Source organism: Dama dama, chromosome 13, assembly GCF_033118175.1.
Source record: "Dama dama isolate Ldn47 chromosome 13, ASM3311817v1, whole genome shotgun sequence".
Lineage (NCBI taxonomy): Eukaryota > Metazoa > Chordata > Mammalia > Artiodactyla > Cervidae > Dama > Dama dama.
The window spans coordinates 24,129,170-24,137,584 of NC_083693.1; positions in this window are offsets into that span (position 1 = coordinate 24,129,170).

Sequence of the window (8,415 nt, forward strand, 5' to 3'; positions counted from 1 at the left end):
GTAATTCTTCTTGGTAACCCTTATGATTATTTAATGAGAGAGAAAATTGCCCTTAGTCGCAGTGTCCTCTCAAAGCCTCCTTGCTGGACTCTGGCTCTCTGATTACTTCCTCTTTTGTACCAGCATCATCTTCCTTGATTCCCATCAGAGTGATAACTCTGTAACCCCAAATCATCATTTACCTTAATGCTTTTCTTTCTCTGCAGCCTGGGTCCTAATTCTGACGTGAACATACTGAGTCTGAGTTGCCACTGAGTGATTACAGGAGGCATGCTAATTGAGCGTCTAGATACGTAACAAGTTCAAAGGAGAGTTCTGAGATATGGAATATTCCATGTTTGGGGATTATTAACATACAGAGTATAATTGTAGCAATAGGAATAGACAAACTCGCCTATGTGGAGCATAAAGAGTAGGGAAGGAAGAGGGCTGGATAGAGTGTGCAGAGTTAAGTCCTGCTAGTAGTGTGGGCTAAATATGGAAGTAGTTCCTTGCAAGAGTGCAAAATTGATACATAATTGCTATAATATGGGAAGGACTGCTTTAAGAAAAAGAGTATCTTTAAAAACAACCCATACATAACTATGGTAGAAACTTAGGAGAATGAAAAAACAGATCACAAGTCAATCATCACTGCATAACCCAGAGATCATTATTACAAACATTTTATGTACCTCTTCCCAGCCATTTAAAATATATTTTATGTTACATAATTTTATATTGAGATTATAGAACTATATCTTCTTTCGTGTCTTTTTATAGGCCTCTTGTGATGTTACAAATGTCATTTAGATGTGTGCCTAAAGGAATACTTTAAAAAATTTTATCCTGACAGCAAAATTTATAAGTAGAAATTTGTCCTCTGTCTGGGTATAGGAGAGCAGACTGGATTTAGGTTCAGTTTGGAAGGGAGGGGAGAGCCCATTTTGAGAAGCATTTGTGCATGCAACATCTCAAGACTTTCATGAAGTTATAATTACTTTACATGAGCTCAGCACTTGTTTTCCTCTTTAAAATTGAAGTCATTCCTTCCATTCTATTTTCAAAACCTGCCAAATGCATGAGGGAGTTGAGGGTTTGAATATAATGTTGAGATCTAGAGACATTATTATAATTATACAAGAATAAATAGAAGGTTGCCTAAATCACAGACAAAATAAGTCATCTTCTGCCATTTTTGGTTTTCTGTAATGAGAAAAATCTCAAAACACCAGAGACTAACACACTTGCCGTATTTTCCAGAGGTGGATGTAGTAACACAGCATGGTAAGTAAATGACAAGCGCCTCCTGCGTTTGTACTGACATATAGTTTAGAATGCTAGAACTGGCGAGGTTCTATAGCAGATAAATGGGGGATTAAAAACAAAACGACAGCACTGAACTGGGACATGTAGGAAAGAGTAGTGAGTCAGTATTAGTTCCAGGGAAGTCTGTAACATTGGGCATCCATTCATCCTGGATTAGTGATGGAATTTGAGGGACCAATACCCTAGTAGGCTTGTTGTTCTGTCAGGTCCCTGCAAGTGCTAAACAAGAAGTGAGACAAGAAGTTGTTCCTTTTCTTTTGTAGCTCAGTATAGGATGTTATTGGGCTTCCCAGGTGGTTCAGAGGTAAAGAATCTGCCTGCAACGCAGGAGACATAGGATTGATCTCTGGGTCAGGAAGGTCTAAACTTGGAGAAGGAAATGGCAACCCACTCCAGTATTCTTGCCTGGGAAATCCCATGGACAGAGGAGCCTGGTGCTATAGCAAGAGAGTCAGATGCTATTTAGCGACTCAGCAGCAAATAGGATGCTATTAGTGGTGAAATTTTGTTCCTTGCCATCATGACCAAATAGCCATCTCCAGTCCAGGTCTGAACTTTGACAAGTCACTAAACTAAGTCCTGAGGCTCAGCTTCCTCACTGTGGCACTCTGCCTCATAACTATAGCATGAGACAGTACGTGTTAAAGCATGGTATAAAACATAAAGAACTATCTGAAGGACAGTGAAAACTTTTCCTAGCAGTTTTGCAGATACGATAACAGAACTGTATAAACTAATATATCTGCAAGAATGATTTGTTTCTGCCAAGTCTAAAGTAAGTCACAGTGATCAGTAGAAATTCTTGTTTTGTAATCCCTCACCATCTTCTACCTCTGATTCATGTCTGACATTTGATACAATGCTTTTCATTTGCTTTTGAAGTCAACAGAATGACTACTTCATGTACTGTGATTCTCCCAGGATGGTTTGAGTGCCTTTGAGATTGATGACAAATGTAGAACCCCTTGGAAAATTCTTTGGCCTAGGTAAGGCTAGGTAAGGCTAGGTAAGAAATGAAATGTTAGTTCATGCCCAAGTCCCCCACTTCCATGGGCTACGAACCCAGTATTTCTTCCCAGTGGCCCAAACAGCAACAATGACCGACAGTCTGTAGTCTAGACCGAGTGCTGTCCACACACTCACGAGACATCTGTGGGGCTGAGTCTAGGGCCTTCCCTATTTGAGTTTTCTTGCTCAAGTTCAGATGTGATGTAAAATCCGCTTTAGTCTGTGCTTTAAATTCCTCTCAGTGGGAAAACCTAGGTGTATCCAATAAACGTGTAATCCAGTAACGTACCAGACAGAAGCAAGAATATAGTAGCCAGTGACTCTGGGGCTCTGGCCATATTTCTTAATTAGTAAATATTTTTGGTTCTGTTTTTCTGCCACGAATGAATACTGTACAGCTCATTTCTAAGAGAGAGAGTAAAGGAGAGAGAGAGGGAGACTCATTCTCTACCTACCCCCAAATTCTAAAGCAGTTATCTAGGCTTTTCTATCTTTTGCAGTTGACATCACAGGTTTGCCTCTTTCTTTAATGGCTAAGGTTTTTTGTGGCCCAGGTCCTAATTCCTCTTGGACTTCTTTAAACAGTCACTTATTTTTTCGAACTGAACGATAGGCTTGCTTCCTGGTCAGTGCTCAAGAAATCCTTAGCATTCTTCACATGTTCTTCTTCTCCTAGGCCTTGCCATCAGCTTTGCATCCACTGCCTTTTGGCCTGTGTTCAATGAATGGAATGGCCTCATAGCCTGCATGATTTAAATTATTCACTCTTCATTTTGTTCTTACTTATGCTTTTCCTTCTAATTTCCTTGCGTGTGCAGCGAATGAATGAAAGTGAAACATGCGTATGATGCACTCTAGTCTATTATTCGGGACCACCCCACATGCTCTGTATACTGACTTTGTGATCTCAGTTCCAATACCTTATTTCCACTCTGCTCCCCACACAAACTAGAGGCAGCCAGGTCAACATTCTGGCTCCCCTGGCCATGTCTTTGCGGATTGGACTCTTCGGCCTGCCAGGTTTGACTGTTTATCAGATTCTAAGCTTTGGGGGACTCTTGCTAATGTACCAAAGGTTGAGAGTGTATGGTCTCCTAATCTGTTCTTTTCTTGTTTGTCTGCCTTGCATTATCTGTGGGCATGTATCTCTGGAACACTATCTAGAAGTCAGAAGGCACAAAAATCAACCCCATGTGTGCAACTAGAAAAAACTTGGAACCCCTTTAACAAAGGATTTGTGAACTGATTTTTAGAACTCTTGTCAATCTCTTTCCCTACATTTTAGAAACAAACATGACCAAAGGCTCGGGAGGCTCCTGGACTCTCCAAACGGTTGCTCACCAGGCACTCATGCATGTCTCAGAAAGAACACACATGAATGAGTGTGTGTATCCATTTTCAAGGAGAAATTCTATAGCTTTCATCACATTCTCTAAGGAGCTGGAAACTTCCCAATTATACACCATTGTTTTAAAGAGGTTTTCTTATCCAATCAGGGCATGCCCCCACATTTGATTAACTAGCTCTGAACTTCCAGTGAAAAAAGAAAACCAAGATTACTGATTCATTTCAAAATAAAAATTATCACGCAAAACAATATGCCTACCTAAGGGACCATCAACAGATAAATGGATAAAGAAGATGTATGTAGGTATACACAACATATAAAGAAATACTAGTCATCAAAAAGAATGAAATTTTGCCATTTGCAGCAACATGGGTAGACTTGGAGAGCATCATGCTGAATGAAATAAATCAGAGAGAGAAAGATAAATACTGTATGCTATCACTTATATGTGAACTCTAAAAAATAAACCTATGAATAAAACAAAAAAGAAGCTGACTCACAGATATAGAGAAAAAGCTAGTAGCTACTGGTAGTGAGAAGAAAGGCGGGAGGGGAAATGTAGGGGTGGGGGAAAAGGTTTATTATGGGATTTTATGAAATCATATGTGTGAAACATTTGAAAATTGTGAAGTGTTATAGAATGTTTTTTTTTAAATTATTTATTTATTTTACTTTACAACATTGTATTGGTTTTGCCATACATTGACTTGAATCCACCATGGGTGTACATGTGTCCCCATCCTGAACCCCCCTCCCACCTCCCTCCCCATCCCATCCCTCTGGGTCATCCCAGTGCACCAGCCCCGAGCACCCTGTATCATGCATCGAACCCGGACTGGCGATTCGTTTCACATATGATAATTTACATGTTTCAATGCCATTCTCCCATATCATCCCACCCTCGCCCTCTCCCACAGAGTCCAAAAGACTGTTCTATACATCTGTGCTTCTTTTGCTGTCTCGCATACAGGGTTATCATTACCATCTTTCTAAATTTCATATATATGAGTTAGTATACTGTATTGGAGTTTTTCTTTCTGGCTTACTTCACTCTGTATAATAGGCTCCAGTTTCATCCACCTCATTAGAACTGATTCAAATGTATTCTTTTTAATGGCTGAGTAATATTCCATTGTGTATATGTACCACAGCTTTCTTATCCATTCATCTGCTGATGGGCATCTAGGTTGCTTCCATGTCCTGGCTATTATAAACAGAGCTGCGATGAACATTGGGGTACACGTGTCTCTTTCAATTCTGGTTTCCTCAGTAGGTATGCCCAGCAGCAGGATTGCTGGGTCATATGGCAGTTCTATTTCCAGTTTTTTAAGGAATCTCCACACTGTTTTCCATAGTGGCTGTACTAGTTTGCATTCCCACCAACAGTGTAAGAGGGTTCCCTTTTCTCTACACCCTCTCCAGCATTTATTGCTTGTAGACTTTTGGAATAGCAGCCATCCTGACTGGCGTATAATGGTACCTCATTGTGGTTTTGATTTGCATTTCTCTGATAATGAGTGACGTTGAGCATCTTTTCATGTGTTTGTTAGCCATCTGTATGTCTTCTTTGGAGAAATGTCTGTTTAGTTCTTTGGCCCACTTTTTGATTGGGTCTTTTATTTTTCTGGAATTGAGCTGCAGGAGTTGCTTGTGTATTTTTGAGATTAATTCTTTGTCCATTGCTTCATTTGCTTTATTTTCTCCCATTCTAAAGGGTGTCCTTTCACTTTGTTTATAGTTTCCTTTGTTGTACAGAAGCTTTTAATTGTAATTAGGTCCCATTTGTGTATTTTTGCTTTTATTTCCAATATTCTGGGAGGTGGGTCATAGAGGATCCTGCTGTGATTTATGTCGGAGAGTGTTTTGCCTATGTTCTCCTCTAGGAGTTTTATAGTTTCTGGTCTTACATTTAGATCTTTAATCCATTTTGAGTTTATTTTTGTGTATGGTGTTAGAAAGTGTTGTAGTTTCATTCTTTTACAAGTAGTTGACCAGTTTTCTCAGCACCACTTGTTAAAGAGATTGTCTTTTCTCCATTGTATATTCTTGCCTCCTTTACAAAGATAAGGTGTCCATAGGTGCGTGGATTTATCTCTGGGCTTTCTATTTTGTTCCATTGATCTATATTTCTGTCTTTGTGCCAGTACCATACTGTCTTGATGACTGTGGCTTTGTAGTATAGTCTGAAGTCAGGCAGGTTGATTCCTCCAGTTCCATTCTTCTTTCTCAAGACTGCTTTGGCTCTTCGAGGTTTTTTGTATTTCCATACAAATTGTGAAATTATTTGTTCTAGTTCTCTGAAAAATACCATTGGTAGCTTGATAGGAATTGCATTGAATCTATAGATTGCTTTGGGTAGTACACTCATTGAATTTTTTAAATAAAAATTTTAAAATGTTTTAAAATTTAAAAAATAAAACAATATCCCTATTTCATATTTTGAGATTATATATAATATTAACACATAAATACACTTTCATATTTTATATATCTTTTCATATAATATTTTATATGTATAGAAATAAACAAAAATATATAAATCCAGACTACAAAAAGGCATATGCATATCATCTATAATTCTAAAATACTTACATGTGTGTTAGTCTCTCAGTCGTGTCCAACTCTTTGCCACCCCATGGACTGTAGCCCATCAGGCTCCTCTGTCCACGGAATTCTCCAGGCAAGAATACTGGAGTGGGTTGCCATTGCCTTCTCCAGAGGATCTTCCTTACTCAGGGAATGAACTCAGGGCTCATGAATTGCAGGCAAATTCTTTACCATCTGAGCCACCAGGGAAGTATTTATAGACATATATAAATTAGAGCTGAGGTTCAGTCATCCTGTCCCCCCCTTGCCTGTCTGAGTTTTGCTCCCATTTCTGGAGTGTGCTTCACAGGATTGTGTTGGCGCTTTCTGCTGTGTAGCCTTCTGTTTATCAACTTCTCTCTATAGCTACTTTTTAAAGTTTCCTTTTTCTTAAATTCATTTACGCATCCAGCTGCACCAGGCCTTAGCTGTGGCACACGGCACCTTTGCCGTGTCCCGTGGGCTCTTTTGTTGTGGTCATGGGCCCTCTAGTTGTGATGTTTGGGCTCAGTGGATGTGGCATGGAGGCTTAGTTGCTCTTTTCCCAGTTTTTGGAAAGAAAAAAAGTTTCTTGTGACTCGAAGGGAGAAAAAAGTGTAAAACACACATCCCTGGATTATACTTTGAACAGGTGTGTCTGCCATTGAAAACTCTCATTTTCTACCAATATTTACATAGAATTTAGTGCACATCTTTGAAGTAAAAAATTGGGACCAATTAACTGATAACCAAATGGTGCTTAACTGATCTTTCATGTTTTTTGAAAAGCAATTGATTTAAATAATGACTTTGAAAGAAAACATCAAATGACTTTCATCTCAAGAATAACTTTTTCTCATTTAGTTTTCCAGGAGTGTAGGGTTTGTGCTGCATGGTCCATGTTAGCAAAGATCAGTTCAGTTCAGTTCAGCTCAGCTCAGTCATATCTGACTCTATGCAACCCCATGGACTGCAGCAAGCCAGGCCTCCCTGTCCTGGTGGAGGACAACTCCCAGAGCTTGCTCAGACTCATGTCCATTGTGTTGGTGATGCCATCGAACCATCTCATCCTCTGTCTTCCCCTTCTCTTCCTCCCTTCAATCTTTCCTAGCATCAGGGTCTTTTCCAGTGAGTCGGTTCTTCACATCAGGTGGCCAAAGTATTGGAATTTCAGCTTTAGCATCAGTCCTTCCAATGAATATTCAGGACTGATTTCATTTAGGATTGACTGGTTGGATCTCCTTGCAGTCCAAGGGACTCTCAAGAGTCTTCTCCAACACCACAGTTCAAAAGCATCAATTCTTCAGCGCTCAGCTTTCTTTAGAGTCCAACTCTCACATCCATACATGACCACTAGAAAAACCATAGCTTTGACTAGAGGGACCTTTGTTGACAAAGTAATGTCGTTGCTTCCTAATATGCTGTCTAGGTTGGTCATAGCTTTTCTTCCAAGGAGCAGGCATCTTGTAATTTCGTGGCGGCAGTCACCCTCTGCAGTGATTTTGGAGCCCTCAAAAATTAAGTCTCTCACTGTTTCCATTGTTTTCCCATCTATTTGCCATGAAGTGATGGGACCAGATGCCATGATCTTAGTTTTCTGAATGTTGAGCTTTAAGCCAACTTTTTCACTCTCTTTCACATTCATCAAGAGGCTCCTTAGGTCTTCTTCATTTCCTGCCATAAGGGGGGTGTCATCTGCATATCTGAGGTTATTGATACTTCTCCCAGCAATCTTGATTCCAGCTTGTGCTTCATCCAGCCCAGCATTTCTCATGAGAGAAATGTACTCTGCATATAAGTTAAATAAGCAGGGTGACAATATGTATCCTTGATGTACTCCTTTTCCTATTTGGAACCAGCCTGTTGCTCCATGTCCTGTTCTAACTGTTGCTTCCTGACCTACATACAGATTTCTCAAGAGGCAGGTCAGGTGGTTTGGTATTGCCATCTCTTTAAGAATAGGCTCTGTGAATAAACAGTGCTGTATCTGGGGAAATTATTGACATTTAAAGCCAGGGAAATCCAGATTTGCTGCCCAATAACAACATGGCCTACTGCTTCAGACTCTCAATCTCCTCATTTCTAACAGTGGGGATAACAGTGCCTGTTTTGCAGGGTTGGTAGTAAAATGATGATTGTACTTCCTGGCACAGAGTGGTGGTTATTTTTATGAATTTCAGAGCTAG